Consider the following 6589-nt stretch of genomic DNA (forward strand, 5'->3'; position numbering starts at 1 on the left):
TCCCTATGGAGCAAATATGTTTCCTTTCTGTTCCCACTGAGATGATTTGCTGATTCTGATGAACCGCAGGTCCTGAGTCAGGCAGAGAATTATTCAGATGATTGCCCTAATTTCAGGCTGTTCCTAGCCTAGGAAAACTCGACTCTAAGTGATCTTCCTGCAAATTACTCTTGCCTCTGACTTATTCACCAGCTCAGTAGTCCCTAATCCATCGTTCTTTGTCATTACATAATCGAAGCATATTCTTCTCCATTACTGTCATACAATATCAATGTTGTAATCTGTTTGTAATTAGGACCACTCAAAAAAATCCATCTTTTCTTTATTTCCTTTCCCCATGAACTTTATAGAAGAATAAACATGCCAGTATTAATTCTCTCCCACAAACAGAAATCAACCCATACCCAATTCTCTGGTGTGATGTGTATTAGCTCGCCACTGAAGATAAAGTTATATTTACTTAAAATCATGTCACACTACACAAACTTTATCAGATCTCTAGTAAATTAAAATGCATGCCTGTTTAGGCATTATAGAAAAAGAAATCATTTTGAAAAATGTAATCCACTGACTCAAGAAAGTCATGGAATGAATGTACCATATGCTAGTAATGATGTGCTTCAAAGAATGATGAGCTTTATTGTGTTGAGCTTGCTTTAAAGTACCTTGACGTCATAGCCAATGTATTTACTGCTGGCCTTTGAACAAAGCCTAGTCCCAGTTTTCTGAATAATGATATAAAGGGAAGATGCTGGGTGCAATTTAGTGGATTTGGGGATTTTAGTGGTTTTTGTTTTTTAATTATGGTATGCTGCCTGGCTAATTTCATTTCTTCATTCCATTTGCTTTGGAGTAACATAACTTAGAAAATTTCATAAATAAAAGGTTATTTTAATAATTAATCCTGACATATCAACTTCAAGGCAAGTCAGTCCATTTATAAGAAACCTCTTTATGTTTTTAATTCAAATTAAATAAGCTCTTCATTGGGGGTTATTTCTTTGAAGATGCCTATTAAAAATAGTAGAATAGACCAGACATTATTTCCCTATAGCCATTTGCATTATTTTTACTCTTTGCTAGAACTGTGCATATAGTAGGAGCAGGATAAATGCCTGCTCCTGAGAATAAAGTACTAAACTTCCAACATGTTGTATTTTCTTTCTTAAAGAGTTTATATAGTCTGGAAGCTGGATATTTGTCCATACTTGAAATCACAATTTGAAACAACCCAAAGCAGAAGTAGTTAGCATAGGGTAACAAAGATCCATGACTACAAAATTAAATTTAGAGTAGGATACAAAAGATTGTGTACTGTCTGCCTTATATACTCCAAACTGTAATTAATTCTTCAGAAAAAAACAAAACAATAAAAAACAAAACTAAGTAGAAAACGGAAGGGTTTCCTAACCACAGGGCTTCAAGAAACTATGAAAAGAAAAAGGAAAAAGTAATTATATGAATGTTAACAATATCATTTTAAGCAAGTTATCTTTTTTAAAGTGGCATTCACTACAATTGTAACAATTGAATGAACATCAGATTTCCTGGTGAATGACACTGAACACAATTTTGCTTTTCTTCGAATATTTCATAAGTCAGTGTTCATAAGCCTGGTTTTGGAGGACAATGGAATACTACCTTATCTTAAGGCTCATAATTTGCTTTCTGTATTACTGAAACTCACAAAAGAAATTAGGAACATCTGAAAGAACAGGTGTCTGAAGTTTTCTGTATATCCTTCATGTGTTTATCATGCAAAAAAAAAGTATCCATTCCCTCAGTTTTTAGTGAGGCCCCACTGTGGTCCAAATAGTGTGTCTGGAACATGGTTTACCATGATGAGTGAGTTGGATATACCCTATTCCTACTGAGCATAAGGTTTTTTTTGTTTTGTTTTGTTTTATATATATTTTATTGCATTTTGGGTTTGGGGGTACATATGAAGAACATGCAGGATTGTTGCATAGGCATTGTGGTTTGCTGCCTTTCTCCCCATCACCTGTATCTGGCATTTCTCCCCATGTTATCCCTCCCCAACTCCCCATACCCCACTGTCCCTCCCCTAGTTCCTCTGCCACAGACCTCAGTGTGTGATGTTCCCCTCACTGTGTCCATGTGTTCTCATTGTTCAACACCCGCCTATGAGTAAGAACATGCAGTGTTTGATTTTCTGTTCTTGTGTCAGTTTGCTGAGAATGATGGTTTCCAGGTTCATCCATGTTCCTACAAAGGACACGAACTCATTGTTTTTTATGACTGCATAGTATTCCATGGTGTATATGTGCCACATTTTTCCTGTCCAGTCTTTCATTGATGGGCATTTGGGTTGGTTCCAAGTCTTTGCTATTGCAAACAGTGCTGCAATGAACATTTGTGTTTATGTGTCCTTCTAATAGAATGATTTATAATCTTTTGGATATATACCCAATAATGGGATTGCTGGGTCAAATGAAATTTCTATTTCTATGTCCTTGAGGAAGCGCCACACTGTCTTCCACAATGGTTGAACTAATTTACACTCCCACCAACAGTGTAAAAGTGTTCCTATTTCTCCACATCCTATCCAAGATCTGTTGTCTCCAGATTTTTTAATGATTGCCATTCTAAGTGACATGAGATGGTATCTCAGTGTAGTTTTGATTTGCATTTCTCTAATGACCAGTGATGATTAGCATTTTTTATATGTTTGTTGGCCTCATGTATGTCTTTTGTAAAGTGTCTGTTCATATCCTTCACCCGCTTTTGAATGGGCTTGTTTGTTTTCTTGTAAATCTGTTTTTGTTCTTTGTAGACTCTGGATATTAGCCCTTTGTCAGATGGGTAGATTGCAAAAATTTTTTCCCATTCAGTTGGTTGCCAATTCACTCTAATGATTGTTTCTTTTGCTGTGCAGAAGCTCTGGAGTTTAATTAGGTCCCATTTGTCTATTTTGGCTTTTGTTGACAGTGCTTTTGGTGTTTTAGTCATGAAATCCTTGCCTATGCCTATGTCCTGAATGGTTTTGCCTAGATTTTCTTCTAGGGTTTTTATGATGTTAGGTCTTATGTTTAAGTTTTTAATCCATCTGGAGTTAATTTTAGTGTAAGGTGTCAGGAAGGGGTCCAGTTTCTCCTTTCTGCACACTGTTAGCCAGTTTTCCCAACACCATTTATTAAACAGGGAATCCTTTTCCCATTGCTTGTTTTTGTCACGTTTGTCAAAGATTAGATGGTTGTAGATGTGTGGCATTGTCTCCAAGGCCTCTGTTCTGTTCCATTGGTCTATATCTCTGTTTTAGTACCAGTACCATGCTGTTTTGATTACAGTAGGCTTGTAGTATAGTTTGAAGTACAGTAGTGTGATGCCTCCAGCTTTGTTCTTTTTGTTTAGAATTGACTTGGTTAAAAATATGGAATGCTTCACGAATTTTTGTGTCGTTCTTGAGCAGGGACCATGCTAATCTTTTCTGTATTGTTCCAATTTTAGTATATGTGCTGCTGAAGTGAGCACAAGTGTAAGTTTTAGTAGCACAAGAGAGACTCAAAATGAGTAAGCAAAGGCATAAAACTATTGCTGGTTGCATTATATTTGAGGAAGGAAATAAACAGGTTGGGAAAGAATAAAAGGCTGGGCTCTACTTATATTTAGTGCTTAAGGAAGCCCCTCTAAGTTATGGCAGTTGATTTTTATTATTTATTTATTTATTTAATGAGACAGGGACTCACTCTGTGGCCCACTCTGGAGTACAGTGGTGCAACTGTGGCTCACTGCAGCCTTGACCTCCTGGGCTCAAGCAACCCTTTCACCTAAGTCTCCTGAGTAGCTGGGATCACAGGCACAATCAATACCACTTATGCCTGGGTACTGTTTTTTTTTTTTTTTTTTTTTTTAACTTTTGGTAGAGACAGGACCTTGCTATGTTGCCTAGACTGGTCTCAAACTCCAGAGCTCAAGCATTCCTCTTATCTTGGCCTCCCAAAGTGCTGGCATTGCAGGTGTGAGCCACCACACCTGACCAGTTATAGCGATTAAGGTGAGACTTGAAACATGAGAAGCTGGTTGCTGAGGAATGGTCCAGGTGGAGGGATGTATTAGTCCATTTTCATGCTGCTGATAAAGACATACCTGAGACTGGGCAATTTACAAAAGAAAGAGGTTTTATTGGACTTACAGTTCCATGTGGCTGGGGAAGCCTCACAATCATGGCAGAAGGCAAGGAGGAGCAAGTCACATCTTACATGGATGGCAACAGGCAAAAAGAGAATGAGAAAAATGAAAAAGTGGAAACCCTTGATAAAACCATCAGATCTCATGAGACTTATTCACTACCATGAGAACAGTATGGGGAAAACCACAGCCATCATTCCCACTAGGTCCCTCCCACAGCAGGTAGGAATGATGAGAGTACAATTTAATGAGATTTGGTGGGGACACAGAACCAAACCATATCAAGAGAACACCAAGTAAGATGTTCCTGAGGCAGCCAAGAGCTTGTGGTGTTCTGAGAATCAGTAGAAGACCACATGGCTGAAGAGTGAAGAGTGAGGGTCAGACAGGCAGCACAAATGAAAGTTGAAAAAGCTGTCTCAGGGCCTAGTCATACAGGGCCTTGCAAGCAAGGCAAAGAGCTTGATGTGACTATCTTATTTTAAGAGCACTAGGAAGGCACAGGGACAATCCCCAGGTTTCACTTGCAAAGGAGAAAAATCAGCTTTCCCTTTCCAGGGTTACAAATAATGTGACATTCTTTTTTGTTGAATGTAAATGCCTGGAAATGTCGAGATAACCAACACACTGATAACTTCAGAAGAAATATTGAAAAATTCAGAGGAAATATCACAGATACTAATGTGTTATATGACAGGAAACAAAAGTACTGTGCATTATAATGAGCAGGCATTGAGGCTAGATCCTTCTACTATTTTTTTGTTGCTGTTGTTGTTGTTGTTTGGCAAATTACTTAATATCTTTGTGTTAAAATTTCCTTTTCTGTAATATTGCAATAATAACATGAAACTCACCAAACTATTTTAAAAATCCTATAATACTATATATGGAATTGTAACATGAAGATTGAGAACTAACAGAGAAACAAACTTTATTAAAATATCTTAATATGTTTACCTGGCTTCCAAGTATGAATATTTTATTATGTTAACATATAAAGGAAGCTTTTGTATAAATGACCAGCATGGATTTTTTCCACCTTTTTCTATCAAAAGATGTTCAGCCTTAATGCCTTCCATTATGAAATAAAGCACCCATTGAAACCCAAGTGATAGTAATTAGCATCATTTTTTTGTATTGTGAAAAGGTTTTGATAGATTCTCTATAAGAATATCATAATATATCTATATAGATAAAATATATTGGAATATATAAAAGTGCATTTCTTTTCATTTAACTTATTAAGTTTCTAAACCTCATCTGACGGCCAATATGTCTAAATCTCACCTGACTTTCAATTTTTGGCATTTTTCTATTATAAGAAATAAAAATTAAAATAAAAAGCACTCTCTGAAAGCTACAGATTATGATCATCTGAATAAAAAGGTATCTATGTGTATGTCTATTTGTGTGTGTGTGTTAGTGTGTGACTGATCCAGGCACAGCAGAGTGGACAAATTCAAATGAAAGAGGTCTTAAGGGGAACATAATTCTATGTTGGACCACGTCTTTATGAATATAATCCTATCAGCTAATTATAGTGGGTGCTGAAACACATTACTGAAATCTATTATGTGAAATAAAACTTAGTATTGAAGCATAATTTCCACATACTGTGGAGAGTTAATTATTAAATATATTATCCATTGCACAAAAACAGTGTGGATAATGATGTTTTGGCTAGGTCCAAGGGTGACTGACAGAAAACAATGTCAATGTCATCATCAACAGTGTGCCTATTTCACACTGATAAAATTATTAGATTAACTTCTGTGGCATATCTTTTTAAAAAATACAGAAAGTAATACAATATCATTGTGTAAAATTGAAACACACACACACACACACACACACACACACACACACACACACACAGAAAATTAGGCTGGTCCCAAGCTCCTGGCCTGATGTGCCTGCCTCAGCCTCCTAAAGTGCTAGGATTATAGGCATGAGCCACCATACCAGTCAGTTTGGGAGTAATTTTTTCAGACATTGTATAATTATTGCCCCTAGATTTTAATTTATAAAATGGAATGACATAGCATGTAATTTTCTGTCCTACTTTCTTCATATTGTATTTGGAAAATTTTCCCACACAATATCATACTCTTTTAATTATAATTTTATTTGGTACTTAAGTTCCTCAGAAATTTTGTTAGAATTTTATGAAATTTATTGAGTTATTTGCATAAAACTAACATCTTCATAAGGTACCTATTCCTCTGAAGGCAGATAATATTTTTCTTCATCTATTTAAATCTTCTTTTTTAATCTCAATTGCAACCTGTTTGTTTCTCACAGGCCATGCACATTGCTTGTTCAGTTCATTGCTAGGGGTTTTCCCTTGCTCCATAGATAAGAACTCTTACTCTATTCTAATTTCAAACTGGTCGTTGCTGAAATATAGGAAAAGCTATTGATTTGTCTATTTATTTTATAA

At 36.1% G+C, this 6589-nt stretch overlaps 1 non-coding gene across 1 annotated transcript; it reads right to left on the minus strand.

The window, feature by feature from the left end:
* Positions 1–3385: 3385 nt before the first annotated feature.
* LOC120365120 (U6 spliceosomal RNA) lies at positions 3386–3492 on the minus strand. The gene has a single exon (XR_005580139.1). It is a non-coding gene; the product is annotated as a U6 spliceosomal RNA (small nuclear RNA).
* Between the last annotated feature and the right edge of the window lie 3097 nt (positions 3493–6589).

Source organism: Saimiri boliviensis, chromosome 7 (genome assembly GCF_048565385.1).
Source record: "Saimiri boliviensis isolate mSaiBol1 chromosome 7, mSaiBol1.pri, whole genome shotgun sequence".
Lineage (NCBI taxonomy): Eukaryota > Metazoa > Chordata > Mammalia > Primates > Cebidae > Saimiri > Saimiri boliviensis.